The 19,335-nt window shown below is 44.6% G+C and overlaps 1 protein-coding gene across 10 annotated transcripts in view; it reads left to right on the top strand.

Annotated features, from left to right (window-relative positions):
* The window catches only part of LOC1281190 (uncharacterized protein CG43867), a 178,842-nt gene that overhangs the window by 89,782 nt on the left and 69,725 nt on the right, over positions 1–19,335 (top strand). The gene's annotated exons all lie outside the window — the stretch shown is intronic.

Genomic DNA, 19,335 nt, shown 5'->3' on the forward strand with positions numbered 1-19,335 from the left:
TGTCTATGTGCATGGATGTGTGTGTAGCGTTACTGAGCTGATGAGTTGATTACTATGCAAAGCTTTCCCATTGCAAACTCAGGTAGGATAGCTTTCATTAGAAATGCATGCGACTGCGACCGGAACGGCCAATGCTTAGATAAGGTCGGTGCAGGAGTAGGTCAATTTTTCAACCAGCTCAGTCAACCGCAACCGGCTGCAGTTCACTCGTCCGTACGTTATTATTATTACTATTATTACTGCAGCAAGTCGTTAGTTTTATTTTGCTGTATGTGTATTGCCCCGGTACGGACCGCATCGATTTTCAACTAACTCCTCACACCCACCGGTGAGGGATGGTTGCAGTTGCATAATGGAGGCCTTGGCAATAGCGAAGCTAACGAACCACTTTTTTTATTGCCTTTGAAACGAATCGTGTACATGCTCTCGTACCGGGGACTGGATTTGTGTGTGTGTGTGTTTGCAGATAGTACAGTGAAAAAGCCTTCCATGTACCACCCGTGTTTGGCCCGTTCCCATCATCAGTCACACAGTAAACATTCATTAACTAAGCCGATGGGCGGAAAGCAGGAATGGAAGGATGCGACGAGCGTACGTTTCAGTTGCAACTTCCGTGTAGCCTGCAGGTCAGTTAACTTTCCCAAACGTGGGCTGTGTGCAACAACACCAGCAAGAGCATGCACTGAGCATGCAACAGGAACGCATCAGTTGAACGCAGACAACTGAGTAGCGTTGAATGAATGGTTCCAGCGCTGGAAAGGCGGTGCTAAGCGAAGGGGTAGAGCAGACGGTTTAAGCTTCCGATAAGAATATTTGAACAGCAGCAGCAGTAGCAGTAAGTGAAAAAAAGAGCGATTTTAAATGAAAATGTTTGTCCGCTTTAAAGCGGAAATGTGTACGCAGGTAAAAGCAGTTAAGCAGGGAAGAGAGCGGCGCGCTGATAGCCAGTGCGCCAAAAGGTGGAATGAGTGAGCCCGTGCACCCGTCCAAATGGTGTACATTTTCGCTCGTATGTGCATGTGCATGTTTTATTTAACTGTGTGTTTTTTTCTCTTCTTCCTTTCCGCTTGGATTTAACAGCCCCATGTCGGAAACGCCACGTTGACGATAAACCAAGCGTGATCGTGTTGATACGGTAGCAGATTGTAGGGTTGCAATGTGCACCCTGTGCCACCCAGGCCGCTCCAATCGCCGACTGTATGCGTGCGGCCAGCGTATGTGAGCGATAAAAAGAAGGAATGAAAAAGCCTGTTCGTTGTTTTTTGTCTGTGTAGTACTTCCTGCAGCAATTGCTACTGCAACTGCTCAGCAGAAGGAGGGGGTTGTAGCACGTTGAGTAAACCGAAGCAGGAAAAAAATAATGCTTTATTCTCTTTGGGTAGCGAGAAACAACATTGTGTACAACGCGGTGACCGGAATGGCGAATTAAAAAGTGCCCTCGTAAATAATAAATTTTAATGACGAAACGAAAATGTTTAAAATTGCAACCCCACTTCAGGACTGAACGGTGCAATTTGCATGCGCCGGTGGTAAACGCTTTAAAGCTTACTTTGTGTTGAACGATTTAAACGACTGCTCGCAGCTTCAGCACACCAAAATGTTATATTTTATTGTTATTAAAAAGTGGACGAATGTTCTGACCGTTTTGTAAGAACAACTTTACTTGTGTACTTAACTTTACTTCAAAAAGTAAATCAATAGATTTTGTCGTCTTGTGCCACGTTCATGGCTTAATTTGCATTGATGGTACAAAATGCACAAAATGCCTTTTCTGCTGAATTTTATACATTTTGAGCATAAAACTCTTATTAAAAAACGGGCTGCTTTAGTGAGCTTTAGCTTTAACCGGGCGTCTCCATGACGTTAATTACTATTCTGATCTTTCACCAGGCGTCTCCATGAGCTTTATCGCGATACTGATCATCCACCAGGCGTCTCCATGGCGTTAGCCTCAACTGAGTGCACTTCTACATAAAAAAAAGCCTTGCATCAACACAACCGTTGTGTGATTCTTATTTTTCACATTGTTCTGCTACCTGTATCCGGCATTCTTCGATGATACGCTTTCTAGCAATCACACAACCTACATACACAAAAAACCACTACATTTTTTTTCTCACCTGCTTTCAACGCGTCAGATGCATCCGTTGCAATGCCTGCATTGATCGGGGGCTGGTTTTGTATGGAACTCGGTGGAAAAGCGTTGGATTTATTTCCACTTACGTATGCTGTGCTGCTCTTTATTTAGCTTCCTTTGCACGGTGCGCGATGGAAACACAAAAGCGGCAACCGAAAGAAGATAACACAGACAGTAGCTTTATTCTTCCGGTTGTTTGAAAAAGTTGGCCCATTGCCATGCAATTGGATGAGACGGGATTGTTAAACATCAATTGAAATGCTGTCTGTAGCGTGTGTAGTGTGGCTTTCCGTTCAATACAATGCTCTGTATCTTTCATTCTAAGACACAGCGACACAAAAAAAGCAACACAAATGGGCTCCAAACTTCATCAGGGAATGGATTGTAGTTTACGGGATGAAGGTATTAGATGTGCTCTAGACCGGAAAACTGTGGTGTGATGGATTAAACCTTCGTTTGGACACTATTTCTTAGACTTCGTTTGTAGAACTTGGATTTTCAGTTTGACCCGTCTTGGTTCTTGATTGAAGTATTCAATAGAAACGCAAATATATTGCTCCTATAAATTGCTCCGAAATGTGTATATTTTTGCTCCTTTTAATTTCTCGCCATAACAAATTTTCACCATACAACAAATCAAATAACATACGATAAAACGTGTTGAGAAATTTGAAAGCAAAAAAACCCCGATTCATCTCGCACAAATAAAAATCGTGACACAAGCTAAACGGAATGAAATCAATCCACCATGTGTGACCATGGTGATGGAAAACGCATCGTTCTTCCATCGGACGAGTTTCGGTTCCAAGTGGTTCCGTTTGCAGCGAAGCAACTTCTGTGGGGATTTGCTCCAAACTGTCGATACAACTTTTACCAAGCGGTTGCGCAGCAATCGAAACAGTCTTTCAATTTCTAAGACCTCCTATCACGAAACCTTTCTCCCCGTGCCCTGAACCGACCGACGATAGTTTCATAAGTTTGTACCCTGTCCCGGATCCGACGTCGCGCCTTTTCTTACCCACCACCTCTTGCACAGTTGCAGAAGTTGCACGAGAACCACTTGAAAGTATCATTTCTCGTATTATTGCTATCGATTTAGCGTATTCCGTAAGCCGGGAGGGTGGGTGGGGAAGGAGCGGAGAGTGTCTTCCGTGCATTTGAAGCATTTCAGCTGCGCTCTCGATGTCAATGTGACTCTACTTGAACGCGCTTGACGCGACAGCGCTCCGGAAGGAGGAAGAGAAGTTCGTCAGATTGGTGTCTACGTTCGCCCGGTCTAGCTCCATCTTGCTCTTTTTCTCTATTCTTTACTTCATTTCGCTCGGAACAGGTTTGTTCCGCTTTCCGCAAACTCTACTCTATTATTTCTTGTCATGCAGAGTTTCTTGGGGCGGGGGTTTTTTTTGCATCCTTCGACAGGCAATTGATATGTGCTAAAGAAAACCTGAACCGAAATATTGAGAGACAAACTTAGCTGAAGCAACCGTACCCGAACCGTTGCAGTGCGGTCGTTTTATCGATGGTTCCAGCAGGTGGCATGGATGGAGCCGTTCGTCCAACTGTTCCACCGGCCGGAATTATACGAGCAGTGAACATGCGATGATTGAATAATAAATTTTAGTAACTCAAGCCAACGCTGGCAGACGGTGTGTGTGCTGTGTGTTTTTTTTACCCCTGCAAACCAAAGGAAAAAGTTTTATGAGCATCTTTGCTATTTGCTTGCCGTCCAATTTCGGTGTGGGTGGAAAGTAGGTGACTGCGTGATGAATGTAAGGAGAAGCTGATGCAAACGGTTTAGGATTGTCGATTTTCCGGGCAAATCAGGCAAAGGTTTCGATAGCGTGTCTCATTCTGTAGGAGAAAGTTTCCATCATTGGTGGTACTGCATTCTGTGGAAAGTTTGTCAATAATTGAACTGATCGAGGATAGTAAGAGTTGGCTAGTCAGAACTAACAGTATAACTTACATTGTTTTAACATATAGTCAGTTGGTAAAACATCTTTTTGGGAGTTAAGTAGTTTCGTGTCAAAACGTTCATAGACAACAATATGTAGCCAATTTTATTTATCATGTTTTCTATTTGGCATTGTTAAACATGAATCTTGCAAGCTGCTCTTACTTAAAGTTCAACCAACAACTAACGGGCGTAACTATCGACCAAGGCCGTGGTTCATTCAAAAGCGACCGACCGTGTTCAAGCCAGATTGATCTTTCGTTTTCTCTCGTTGTTGCTCTGAATGTGTTTTCATTTAAGCTTTGCGTCTTCTCATTTTACATCCATTTCTCAATCACCTTTATCACCATCACCATCATCATCATAGTTCGGAGTAGCATCTGAAATGGTACTGCCATCATGCCACGACACTGAGCTAGAATACTGGCGCGGACGATGGCAAGAAACCTTCGGTACATCAGTCAACCTCTCCCGCAATCAGTCACTGGTGAATGGAACGTAAATTAACCGTCCAACCCTCGACTTCAGTAGCGCCCCATCGTTAGGCAAGATCGACTGCATGTTATGATACCCCTTTTTTTCTGTACACCGTCTGCTACACAGCTCCTGCTTGCAAGCAAAGTTTGATAAAGCGAGAAAGATGCAGCAAACAAAAAAATAACGTTCCACCACCGAGATGCATCGACATCTGTCAAATATTTCCACTGGCAGCCGGCATTGCTTGAGCGATAGTGTGTCACTGCAGAACGGTGACGGCGGTGAGGCAGCTAGCATTACGGCGAAATCAAACACGATCGACAACGCGTGGCGCGATGGGTTTGCAATGTACGCGAAGATTGATGTAAACTTTTGCCGAAGATCGATTCTTTGCTCGTTTGTTAAATCGATGCGAAGGTTGTGGAAACCGTGGAATCAGATAACAAGGGAACGGCGCTCAGACAAAATAACAAAGGGGGGATGCCGTCATTGGTCGTACGGTTTTCAAACGGCTGATAGTATCTAATTTTCATTTCTTTTTTTTAGCAAATAGGAGAAGGTGTCCAAGCTTCAATACTTTATTTTTTTTGCATTTTTGTCAAAGAAACTGTGAACATAACAATATATAGTATTCGCCCGACTTCGCCCCCGAAGTACCTAACATCGCTGGGTGCTGGTTTCCCCGTTAAACATCTTGTTTGCATCCGCCGGCAGTCTTTGCCAACTTTATTGAATGTCATCTGCTGACAAATGAGCTGGCTGATGGTTTATGCTAATCGGAAACTCTTTCCTTTCAAGCTGGTTTCCTTTCAAGCTGATGCAGGTGGCTGACATTTGCTCGAGCACTATCTTTGGTCGCTCGTTTCAGGTGTTTTCTCGGCATTCTTTTAAAGAAAAACTTTCCCGACTCAGCAAACAAAACAAAAAAAACCTCTGATGGTGCTGCCTTTTCGAGCATCGCTTTGGCAGCACCTGATCTACGGTACTGTCGCTTGAAATCGCTCAAGCATTCCGCCGCCTTTTTATGGCGTTGTGCGACCAAAGAGTCCATCTGCTTGAAATACAACCCAGCGGTGAGAGTGTCTCACGTTGGTAGTGAGTGTAGGTTTAAAAAAAATAAAGCAAAGAAAAAACTAATTCTGAACCATGGACGAAATGGCCTGATGATGGATGCAACTTCAGCTCCTCAGATGATTCACTTCGTGTGGTGAATACACTCTATCCCGTTGCACACTTCGCAAAAAAAAACTCTACTTCAACCCGTCCTGCAAACGATTTGCAAATTCGATTAAGTAAAAGTGCTTGAGCAGTGTGCAGCTGTTTTACATTCTGATCGGTTTCATGTGTCGTTTCGGTTGCCGTAGTTGATGCTGTGCCTGATAATTTTGGTATGCGGATTTTTTATTTATTTCAGGTGTTGAGGTGCAGCGCGATAGTTGCAGTGAGCTTCACGCTACGATAGTTCGATGTGAAATGTTCGCTTTGGCCTTGCTGGCACGTTCTTCTTCTGCCTGCACTGGAAAGGTACACGGGAATGATGAAACCGTAAATGATCTATTTGGAGCACTCGATTATGCTAATGAGGCGAATGAGAGCCTGAGAGCGGCAAATCCAACGAGAAAGCAGTAGGAAAGTATTGCCACCACAGTGCCACTATCTATCATCTCGATCGAATTGCTTAATGCTGTGGAAACCCATTAGATTGATTTGGTTTCCGGTTTTCTCTCTTGTGGTTTATATTGCAGTATTTGTTGCGACACTAATGCAACATACCTATGCTTAGCAAGAATTGATATTGGATTGGATTTTCATAGCGAGAAAGCATGAAAAAAGTAACAGACAATTTTTACTCAAGTACCGCATCTGTTCAACGCTCTTGAATGGCCCAAACACAGCGCCTAAAAGTATGCAAACATTTGTTTAAAAAGACATTTGTTTTATCGCTTTGTGTTAGAAGCTAAAGAAGCGACAGTTTCATCCTTTTTTATCAAACCAGAAACCCTAAATTACCTCTTTTCCAGCAAACCAAACTACGAAAGGTTCATGAGCCAACCATTATTAACCATAATTTCGCAGAGATATTCTCCCAGAGATAACTTCACTTTGTCGATTTTCCGGGAAGATTTCAACAATCGTCGGGAGACTTTCAACAACATGAAAACGTTTTTTTTGCATTCCACAAGATCACGAACGAAGGCACATTTAGCGTCAAACAATATGGTAGCGTCTGCTATATAGATATAGCTTTGTGTAAAACTATCGAACACAATGTGCTGAATTCAAATGGCTGCTGGATGGTAGGATAGCAAAAGCGCATAAAGCCTAGGTCTCCCCCCCTCCCCTTTTGCGGCAAACCATTTCTTATTTCTCGCTGCTAGAAATGCTAAACGAGCAATAATAATGCAACCCGTGAGGCTAACAAATGAATAGCAGCACACCCGGGACCCTGACGACCGGACCGCAGTCCCCCCCCCCCCTCACCTCACATCCGCTTTGTTCGCTCATATCGCCCAGTTCAATGCTCCTCTGGTAACGTTGGGGCTCGGGTATGGCTTCGAGCCCGGCAGGACTCGAACTCATTCCAGGAATCGTACGAAAAGAATACGAAGCAAAAGCTCCCGCAAATACAATGTCGGCCGTGAAAATTGATCTCAACACTCAGCGCTGGCAATGTCCTGTGGCCGTAGGCGTGCGAGCGGGGTGAGGAATTGGATTGCCGGTGGTCTGAAAGTTGTCCTGCTTCCATGATGCTGCGGCTACTGCTGGCAATGGTGGTATTATCGAACGTTTCACTTCCCTATCTCGGCATATCCCATTTTAGCCAGCTCCATTATGAACGTGAAGGGTTTTCCGGGAACGGTGCTTGTTAAGATTGGTGTTTGTGTGGATTCTACGGAGCCTCTACTTTGTTGGCTTTACGTTTGTGTTGAACTTGGCCCGCTTTATTTCACACCTCGTGCATTAACGTTTGATAACACAGCAGAACAATGGAGTTGGCGCGTTGTGTGAAAGCTAAAAATAGCTTTAAAGGCTAGTTCAGACAAACACAGGGAAGTAACTCCCAACTAATAAAACACAAAACATGGTCTCATAACAAAACTTTTTCAATATTCCTACATAAAACGACAAATCAATCATCTTTATGTCATTCCCCTCAGTAACAACCACACAGCTCTCTTGCTGATCTGTTGCATCGTAGTTCTCAATAGCATGATAATCTGCTCTGTGTTGCATAATCAATGTTCTGATGTACAAACTCCTCAACTCCTCAGCCCAAGCATGCATTCGATACCAATAGTTCAAGCTACACAGAGCATACACTTCCGCGCCGGTTGCTCTTCAGTGGCACATCATTTCCATTGTGAATAACGTAATGCAACTGAAAAATCCTCAATATGACATAGAAATATGGCAGCATGATGAGGATCATTTCCTCAGACGTCTAGAAGGAAGAGTTTTCGCTTCTTTCTGTAGTAAACTTATGCTAGAATGCATTTGCCAGGAGCGCCACCACGAACTCAAGCTCAAGAAAGCGCACGTGAGCCGGCGAGTATGTTCCTCGCGGTAGACGTATGATCAGATTGGAAACGAATCCCTGCTGTCAGTGTGGGGCGCACTGCCAAGACGGAGTTAGGCAGACGGAGAGAAAAGAAATCTATTGAAAATCTATCTTGATTACGCCACCGAACGGACGACGTTGAGAGCCGTGCGTTGTGGATTTGAGCAAAGCGCATTAATGCATAGAAAATTCCCATCGAGCAAAACAGCAAACCCATGCAACCGTCGTGCTGCTCAGCGTACGCTTGACTTGTGTTGTATTGTGTCAGAAACATCGGAAAAACATCCCGCTCCCTTCCCAAACGTATGAATGAACCAAAGACCCTGCCCCCCCCCCTCCCAAAGGAAAGGGATACGAAGAAATGAAGCGTGTCTTCGACAGGGCACGTCACGGGCTTAGCTCTGCCGTTCGCTTTGCCTGTTATGATTGATTGAATGCTGAACACAGTCCGGGGGCTTTATTACGGTTCGCCGAATGAAACTGCGACAAAGCGGAAAAGTCTCCATTGAATCTGCCGCGCCGCGGTACAGGGCCGGGATTTACAATGGTGTTCGCTCGACCCGTCGATGAAGCGGAACCAGTCAAACTGTCGTAACACAACAACAAAAAAAAAACAGGATTAAGTTCGCTGAAGTCGATATTTTGCTATCGAAGTGTTTGTAAATTTCGCTCCCTTTTTCGCTTACGCGAGGGACATTTTGTGAGCTATTTTGTAGATGCTTCCATCGTCATCGTCGTCGGCAAACAAAGCGAGACGGTTGACTGATGGACTGCGGTAATTGATAGCCGGTGGGTCGGTGTGTTTGGGATGTGGATGATTTTTTTTTTTTGCACGATGCTTTCCCCTAAAATTGGTAATATTCCCGCTTGCGAGGAGAAGAATTGAAGGCAACTGTCCGTTGACTTGCCCGCTACTACACTGCCTAACGCGTGCAGATTATTCAATTTTGGAAGATAATTTTTCAATCAATCTACTTTCCGGCACCTTCCGGTAGGGAACCTTCGACCCATCCTCCCCTCCTGCCACAACGGCACGACGGATTTCCGGCATTCTACTGTCGAAGCGAAATTCCAACGTGATGAATTAACGTTTATATCCGAGTTAATTAATAATGGCGAAGCAAAATTCCACCGCCCGACATGGACGCTTCTGCTGTACTGTGTCTCACCCTGTGCGTGCCTGCGAAGCGAAAAAGCTTCCAATTTACGCCGCAGCCTGCGTTAAACTTGATCAAAGCGGGCCCACCATGACGATGACCACGGTTGAGAAAGTGAGGGCCGGATGCTTTGCTGGCGATGCTTTTAGGGGAATTAAAATCTGCGCCGCAGCTCAGCATCCATCCGCCGACGCTTAGCTTGGGCAAGGGCGGCGATGGAAATGTGGCAGCTCGTTGTCCTCTTGTTTCCGTCCAATTTTCGGAATTCCGTCATTTTGTGTGCGTTGTTGCTGTGTGAAAATGAGGAAAAAGAGACAACAAAAAACCCGCCTCCTCCGACAAGAAACGCGTGCACACGCTATCGGCGTGGCCCAGTGAAAGTGAAGGCAATCAATCTCCTTGCTCAAGGATTGACCGGTGGATGGATGAAAAGTTGTACACGACGAAGTCGCTTGGGCACGGGCGGCGATGGAAGGATGGGTTGGCGCCGTGGTGCTGCCCGAGTGTTTTGGGCGAGATTAATTTTTCGCATCCCTAGCTTCGCCGGTCATTAAACAGGAACGCCAACGAGGATAGATTTTTTGTTCACCATTTTTTTTTGTAGCCAGGACGAGAAATTTCAGCAATGTGCTGCTTTATCGCTTCTGAAATGTGATCGCAGCTTCGCAATGGGCCTGTTTTTGTGACCTGAAACATACCATCCCCATTTACAGGGCTCGAGTACTAGCAGACTTTTTCGGCAAAAGTTTACACCAAAGTTTTAACAAGTTTAGCAACAGCGAAGCAGTCCTATTTTAAACACGACAGGTTTGCACCACTTCCTTGGCATTTGCAACATTGCATGAATAAATGATCCCAAACTTCTCTTTGCACCGTGTTTAATCAATTATGCTCTCAAATATTGACGTTTTACGACCGTTTACCGGGCGTGTCTTGCCTTTGAAGCCGTTGCCAAACCAAAAACATTTGCCACTTCAAACGTCTTGCCCTGCAGGCGCAGCTGACAGCATCGTCTCAAGCGCCTCTCATCCTCCGTGGCAACCAACATACCAACCGACACCGAACGTCAAACGGGTGTACAATTCGATTACATCCGGAATGCACCCGGGACCACTTCAATCCGACTGTTGTGCAAACGGTGGCAGCGCTTTCCGGTCTGAGAGGAGACGTCTTCATTCTCAGCGTGTCACCTTGACGTGCTAACACTACGCCCCAGACTGAAATGAACGAGTTAAGCTGACGGCTACCGGCCACCCAGGTAGCGTCGAAAGGGAAGCAAGACGCACGAGACGGGATTCGATAATTAATGAATATCTTTCCCAACATCCGGTTCTTGCCAGGTGGCTCTGGCTATTCAGAGCGGTAGTCGGTGACAGTTTCCGTCCCCGTCTTCGGGTCGTCTTCCTGCGTCCTGATGAGTTTTACCCCGCGCAGCATAGAAGCGTTGAAGTATTTGATGTGGAAATGGTAGTTTTATCCTATCCCAGTCGTCTAGCGTACATACATGAAACAGATGTACCTAGACTCACACACACACACACGAAACGCGTCTTCAATGTATGATTAAGTTTTAGTTTCAGCTTCATCAGAGAGCACAAGATCCAACTAAACCGCAACCGTCTGGAATTAAGGGAGGCGGTTGGAGGTAAGAATAGCTAACCAAATACACCCGTCCCGGGAGAAATCATGATGCTGCCGGGAACGGAACGGAATTGTTCTGCATGAAAGAAGGAATGACATTATACAGGCAAACCAAAAAACGAACGGTACAATTCCGCAAAAGCCCTCAAGAAGATAGTGAGCTAGCACTGGTATGAGAACACACGCAAACATCCAACCGGTTTGTCAACAACTTGTCTGGCGGATGGCAGTTTACCTTAAAACAAGTGGTTTTGTTGAATTTGCGTCCTTTGGTATGAGCGTTTGTCTTTGATCATACCGGTTGACTTTCAAGGCGTTTACTACATTACAGTTTTATTTGTGCAGCAAATATTAACTCTATCCGAGCATTTATAGAATAAACATTTTCAACTTTCAAACTTTTTGCTAAATTGCTTTAAAAAAAAGAAAATGTTCTGGTGGCTGATAAAAATCGCCTAAATGTATGCAATGTGCATTTCACTGAGCGTGTTTTAACAGCTTGTAAACATCCCGTTTATCTCAATGCCAATATATATCCGTCTAATGAGCGCTAACAACCAACTTAAACTGGCCATCTATTATGGATTTTCTACCAGCAAAGCAGTCGGTTCTGCAAGAAATCAATTAAAGTTGAATTAAATCGAGTTTAACTGAGTTTCCACCTTCATTAAGGTGATGCTCCCATGCTCCCGTGTTCTCTCTCTCTCTCTCTCGCTCTTCGCCCATTAATTGCTTCTGTATTCATTTATTTATTTATTTTATTTCACCATCCCACATCATGCAACCGGTAGCATCCACCCGGCCGGAAGGTTGGTGAAGGTATTTCTTTTTCTCCCGGAAACGAGAGTCCGAGATTTGCTGACCGAAAGAAATGGACAAGCTTTCGATTCGATTAGATCGTGATTTAAGTTCGAAACGGGGAGTTGCGGGGGACTGTGTCGGGGATACACGCAAACCCACATCCGGTACCCGGGCGTTGCTTAAGAAAGTGAAGTGATCACCACGCTACGAGGACACCAGCTTCCTTTTGCTCTCGGGTTCGATTCGCTTCGTTTCATGCTGATGCGTTCCGGCGTGTGCTGACCTGCTGCCACGGCACGAGCATCCGATTCGTTTAGCTCTTGCCAGCCAGTTTGACAGCAGCTGACAGTCTCGCTTTCCGTCACTGGATCTTTGCGTGTGAGTGTGCGTGTGTGTGTTTTTTCCTTCAGTTCGTGCTCGTTGTTTAAGGGGAATTCTTTGTTGTTTTTTTTTTTGCCTTCCTCTTTGTGCACAAGTGACCAGCACCAGGGCGAGTCTCTGTCATTAGCAGCGCAGTACAGGTTCCGTTTCAGTTTCGGACGCTTCTGTCCGGCAGGGGGTCATCGGAGATACAGCTTCACTGTATCCAGATGGTGGTTTTACCGGATACGGTAGAAAACGGGCGTAGAAATCGAAGACGAAACTGGTAATGGTGGTTGGGAAACAGGCGAGACCTGCCCAGAGTACAGCTATAATTGAATCTAAATTGGATAATAAATAACGACTCACTGTTGAGCTCGGGCTCGATGAAATACTACCGTACAGAGGATGCCACATCACGCTCTCCGTATGAGAATATGTTTTCTTACCTCTTTGTGCCATATTTTCTTGTTGGAAATATTAGACCTATTAACCATTAGAGAACTCTAATGCGTATCGATCAGGCTGATGGAAAGGAAAATTAAATCGAACATCGCAATCCTCACCAACACGTCATCGGCTATAGCAGACCCCGGTGTCAGTGGTGTGTGCTTTTCCAGATTTTTCCACCACACTCACTGTTTCCACTTCCGTGATCGTATTGATTTTTATCTTCTTTAGCTTTTCTTCGGTCGTGCTTTTAACCTCCCCCATCCCCCCTGGACAGATGCTGGGCTGAGCTTATCGTTAGTTTAGCGCGTGTGCACTGTGTGTGTGTGTGCGCGGCTTCTGTGTGTTTCCGCACCAGTCGATCGATTGAAGTGCGGCTTGCTGACCACATTTTCATATAAATCACATTTTTAATCAAGAGCGGCCTCCCATGTAGTGCCAATAAATCTTCTTCGGCCTCGTTTAACACAACAAGCCACACACCACCGTTTGAGTGGCTGTGGAGGGAAAACTATTTGATTAATACTTGTCGGGCTGGAGAAAATGCGCTAGACAGTGTGATTGTGTTTTGCTGAACAAGTCGCCGGCACAGAAACCCGTCACGGGTGTGTTTTAGTGTGAATTAAATAAACATTTTGTACTAATGATGCTGTTTACCATCTCTTTATTTTCAGGTAAGAAATACAATCCAACAACCATGTGTGTTCACGTTAATGATCGACTATTTGGGCTGATTGTTAGTAAGTAAATCGTATCATATCGCTTTTTACATTCTATATGACTGTTTTACATCGAAAACAGACCAAAAATTGAGTGTTAACAACAGCAAAATTTAATTGAAAAAAAAAAATTCTTCGAGCTACACAATATTTTTCACTGTAATGTTCGATTGTGCACTAAATCATAGTGACAATGGTCCCTTTATTTTGTTGCAAAATTAAATTTAAAATAGCATATATCCTCATTTCAAAGAAAAAGAAAAAATACATAAACCGCCCGCTGAGAGACAAACAATAAAAACCAAACGGTTTCACTGCCCCCACACCTTTTTTTGTGTCATGCCTTTGTGCTCGAATACGTTCACTGCCAAAAACATAATTTCAATATTTGATTAAACTTACCATATTGAACACCGCGACCGAGCCCGTGGTCCGTTTCTTTCGTTTCGTAGGCCGCTGTTGTGCATCGAATATAATTGAAATACCATTAATACTCACTCGCATACACACCACACCCCACCCACCGACACCCCACCGTCGGATGGGATGAAAAATAGTGTTCTGTCTCGCGTGCTGTTTCTGAATATGTTCCCAAAACAGGGAGGGTAAACAAGTTATGGTTTAACTGTCTGCATCTGGGTGTTGTTTTACCGTTCGCTCGGTGTCATTGGGGAAATCATGCCCGGGTCCAATCAACGGTCGCGTCATTCTTTCCCGACCACCTTGCCCCATCGGGGCATCGGGTTTTGGGGACACAGAATCTGTCACGCAAACATGACAAAACGTCATCGAGAGACGGAGGACACTTTCGGAATGGTACGCGAGTTTTGGAGAGATTTTTTTTGTGGTCCAATTGTACAGTGAGAGAGCCTCGCCAAAAGTGACTTATTGCCCAATCAAATGCACACAGCAGAGTATGTGTGTGTGTGTGTGTAGGTTTCGTCAGTGATCCGCTGTCAGCTTGTTACAAGTCCGCCTTGACAGACTGATCTGCTTATCAGTGACACGGTGCGCTTGACGTGACGATGACACAAGCTGCCGCCCAAATTGCCCAAACAGACCCGCCCTCATTACATTGGCACAAATCCTGCCCATCAGCCTTAGCACATATAATAACCGGAAGGCATAACGATGGGTATTCCCCGGGGATGAGTTGTGGTGCGAGCAGGCCACTTCTGTCATGTGTGTTGGTATGGAAAGGCGTACAGTGGTAGCCCAGAAGTAGAAAAAAATTCTCAAAGAAGTTTAGCTGCTATGCAAAGCACGGAATTATGTGCTGAAAACTTTAAAATTAAAATAACTCTTTAACTCGGAACAAAACCCTTCCCCGTCGCGGGTGCAACCCAAAGAGGGCCAAAAGTTGGGTGACACATGCTTCCGATGGATGCCTTTTCACGCATGGAGGAAAGCGTCGTACCCCTTTTTACCCGAGTGGCGAGAGGCTTGACCTCCCCGGGAGACCGCCGTCAACACAGATGCGACATACGGTTTGATGAAAAATACAAATCCCTTTTCGGGGCCACATGCTCCGCTACAGAAAAGAAAAAGAAAAAAATCCCGGAAGCAACCAATTTCAGCCGCGTTAATCCGGGACGAGGAGGTATAGATCGGACGACTGACAACGAGGAGGAAAAAAACGCCGCCATACTGTTGCCAACTGTGCCGTGTGCCGTCCTAGTGCTCTCGATCTATTTTTCTTTTCGCTCTGGCTCTACACCCGTGTCCCATCCTGCCCCGGGAGGATTTATCACTGTCAGTTCCGGCGAGCTTGCACCGGTGAAGCGTAAATAGGCAACGAATTCGGAACGGGCAAACAAAAAACAAAAAAACAGTACGAGGAATCTAAATCCCCAAAAGGTTCATCGTTCGTGAATCGATGAGTGGCGGTGGGGTGAGCTGTCTGTATATTGGAATGTCCTTTTTTTTGGAAGGGATGGGTGGGAGTGGGGTAGAGTCTCGCACACTTCATTTCTCCCCCCCCATGTGTGCCAAAGTGCTGACCTTTCCATTGATGGAGCCTATTCGAAGGGAAAATGTTCTTTTTCCATCTTCTTCTTCTGGCTGCCCGTATTAGAGTAACCGTCTCCGCACACATCCGCGTCACAAAGGTGCACATCGTCCCTTCATAAACTTTCTTATCATATCGCAACCAATTCAGGTCACTGAAGCGTACGCCGAAACCCTGACCGTGTCCTTTCCAGCTGTTACAAAGCGCGTGGCGGCGGTTTTTCGGCAGTGGTGGCAGCCGCAGACGCAGGAAAATGATATGTGAAGAAAATAGGGGCGAGCAAGTGGAAAAGGAAAAAGGGAAAGAAAAAAGGGGTATATAGATAGGAAGAAGACACCGAACGGAATGCTCACCCTAATCCCGCGTATGACATATATATGTCAGGGCTGTCAAGCGCAAATGCTCTCCACTCACGAGGCGAATTTATTTGGCCGTCTGTGCTTTGCCAGACCCCGGTGCGGCTGAAATTGGAAGCGAATTGGAAGTGAAGCTAAGGGCTTACAGCGTCTCCCGATCGACCCGAGAGATCCATGTCGAACGTGGCGGGCAGGCTTTGCCCTTCAAAAGGATGGAGTTTGGTTTTTTTTTTGGGTCTGTTCATCCATCTTTTACTATCCCTCATTTGTTTCTAAGCTGGCCGGGCCGGGCAAGTGTTGGATGTCTTTCTTGAAAAATGATAATCTACTCAACGCCCCGTACTGTGCCCGCACGAAAGGCTTTACTGTCTGTCTTGCCCCTTCCGTACAGGCTACCACGCCAGCTCACTTTTCCCGAAATATGTCAACGGTCGGACGAAAGAGATGATCCGGTAAAACGATAATAACCATTGGTACGAGCAGCTGCCCTGTTCAGTTCTCGGGCTTCCCAGTAGACTTAGCTGTGAAAAATTACCACCTGGGCGAGTCGGTTCTGGCTCTGGTTACTGATTGGTGTAGAGAAGGTCTCTGTTATGGGAATAGTTGAAACCATATGCATATGGAAAAGCAGAAGCAGAAAAGCATCGGTCCAATGTAATCATCATTTGCGAATTTACATGCCTTTCATCGACATTCAAAGTTCACCCCGAAAAACAATGGAAAACAAATATTTCGTTCCAGCTCTATTTGGCTGTTTCAAACAAGCTTTTACGCACGTACCATCCAACCAAGCCAGGGGGAAGGCATTTTATACCACCACAAGCGAAGAGTAAAGTAAATAGCACATGTTATTAAATACACGAACGGTACTGATGCACTTACTCAGGGGGTTACAAACGGAAAAGCTTTTTTACTAATTTTGAATTATTATTTTTTGCATTTTATCGGTTTATGCTTTCTCTTATTTAATTGTTTGTGGGTTTTAGTCTCTCTCAGCCAAGCCCTTTTTGAATGGGTTGAAAATGGTCAACTTTGGTTTTGGTTGCAAAATCATCTTAAATTCTCTTTTTGAAAAGAATAATTATCCCCTTTTTACAAGAAGTAAACCCAATCCATGTCATCGTTGCAAAATGGCATTTACAGGCATTATTCAAACTTAATTATTATTATCATTATTTAAACAAATTATTGATTTATGAATTAAAATCAGTACAACACGTGTTATTTATTTAACTTAAATATGTAAACAGAAAATTACCGTCATTTTTATGTTATAATGTAATTTCGTCTTTTTTATCTCATAATTCTATAAACATGTTGAGAGGTCGTAGTTTATTTCAGCTCCAAGTGAGGTCCAAGTGAGCGAGAAAAGCTTCGCCAGCTGAACAACTAGGCGTCTCCATTGCATTTACATGCGATTCTCACGATCGCCAATGTGTTCTTTGTCGTCGCCAAAATACGCCTCCTTACCTTTCCAGATCATGCGCTCGCTTGATCTAACTAACGCCTGTCCTCGGCGCAACACTTATTTTTATTTATTTTCCAACCAAACAAAATGTATATTTATGATGCCAAACCAAAACGGCGGCTACAAAACGTGTACGCGCGCTGTCAGGAAGGTTTAAGTTCAACGCTGCCTTCAACGAGGTGTGTTTGCTGGCTTTCGGGAACAGCGGGAACACCGTCATTTCAGTGGCAACAGTTCGCATTTTACAGTGAGCAGTTTTGTTTTGGTTTTGGGTCGGCACCGCCGCCCCTCCAGTACGGGTGCGAACTTCCTTGTAAATGCGATTGAATGAAACCTTCCCGAGATCCGAAACGTGTCTTCCGGACGTGGTTTGAAATCTGCCCCCTCTCACGGTACATACACAAACAACAAACCGTGGTTGCGCGAAACAGCACACACCGCACACAGAGATGAACAACATTCGCCCGCGTATGTATGTCTCCGGCTTGTTATTTATGATCTACGAAGGTGAATTTCGTGTGAACGCGGCTTGCTGCTGCTGCTGCTGCTGCTGCTGCTGCTGCTGGCGCTTTCCCATGTGCTACCCGGCGGTACGTGCCGGTGCTACGCTTGAAGGATAATGCAAATAAATAATAACTATCCAAACGGGTGGCACGGCATTGCGAGGATCGTTTCCCTCCGCCTCAAACACACGACCCGAGCTCGGCAGCCCGGCGGAGCCTTGCACATTAGTTTTACCCTTTGGCATCACGATTGCACCGCTTGCCGCAACTAGCTCCCCGCGCTCGACGCCCATGAACCCCTACTTAACCGTTAACCCTTTTCCGTGGCCGTGCCGTGGTGGTACAGCCGTGGCCAGATTTCAAAGCACACTGCCAAAAGCTCATAATTCACGCTTCACGCTAACCTGCATTTAAACAGACAAATATTTATTGGTACATTAACGACCCGTGTGGGTTATATACCGTCCGCTCGCCCTACGCTGTCACCCGGGTCCGGCTCCCCCGGATGCAACCCGGGCGGTGGCGTACGCGATTGCCGTGGATAATTTACGACGACTTTCCGACGGTGTTCTATCGCCTTCCGCGTTCTGGTTCATGGTGGCGACCGCCGGTGTCTGCTTCATACTCTCATCTGTTTGTGTGTGGTTTGTTTCGCTTCTTTTCGCTTGGGGCCCACTCCAAACACGGATATCGTCGCACTTTACGCTGACAAAACGGTTTTGATGTGATTCATTTGCGAAGCGATAGTGACACTCTATTCTTTTATACCTGTTTTATGTCGGAATCATTCAGTTCACTTCAGATCAAGTATTTTTTAATTTTGCATTTGATATTAGTGCAAACATTTCAATAGAAATACAAACAACAAACTGAAAACAGTTGTTATCATCTCTCGTATCCCGCATTTGCTACTCCATGCATAGTTGATTTTTTCTATTTTATTTTGCATGATCATACGATTATGTTTTTGATATTTATTACTTGTTACATTTTTTACATATTTTTTACATTTTTTCAATGTGTTAACATTTTTTTTTTCTTCCATTGTACTATACAGTCTTATTCCAACTTATTTTTCCAACTTATATTTTTCAAAAAGTAATTCTTTTCTTTCATTTTTCCATTAACTAGATTCCTCTGTTTGAAACCTTTTAGTTTGTCGTAGAATTCTTCTCTTGCTTCTGTTTAATCATACAATTTTTTTATCACTTTATTTTTTTCTATTTTTGCTTCTGTATTATCTTTGTTTATCTAAGTTTACTTTTGTTCTCTTTCAATATTATTTTATTAATTATTTGCTACTCTCCTTCATTATTGAACTATTGTAGTTATATTTAAGTTAAGCTAAGATCCTCACTTAAACCTTAAAGCCAGACTGTGAAGGCAATATATAAATTAAAAATTGTTCAAATTGTGTGTTAACCCATTACACCGTTGTTGTTATTACAAACCTCATAACACAGCATACGCAACATTCGACAAAGCTACGTTCGTAAAGCTACGTTCTGCTTCATTTTGAAGGTTCGTTTTTCGATCGCGCGAAATTAAATTTGCTCGCTTCAACGCTAACGGACCAACGGCACATTTTCCCATTATCAATATTGATTAATGAAGTCAGCCGAACGACGACCATCGCACGTCCAATTTGTGGTCGTGCAAAACTGCCAGTGCCTGAATTTAACACCTTCGCCTTGTGCCTTCAAATTTATCTGTCTGTTAATTTCGTGGCCAGCTCGCTTCCGGGC

This window comes from Anopheles gambiae, chromosome 2 (genome assembly GCF_943734735.2).
Source record: "Anopheles gambiae chromosome 2, idAnoGambNW_F1_1, whole genome shotgun sequence".
NCBI lineage: Eukaryota > Metazoa > Arthropoda > Insecta > Diptera > Culicidae > Anopheles > Anopheles gambiae.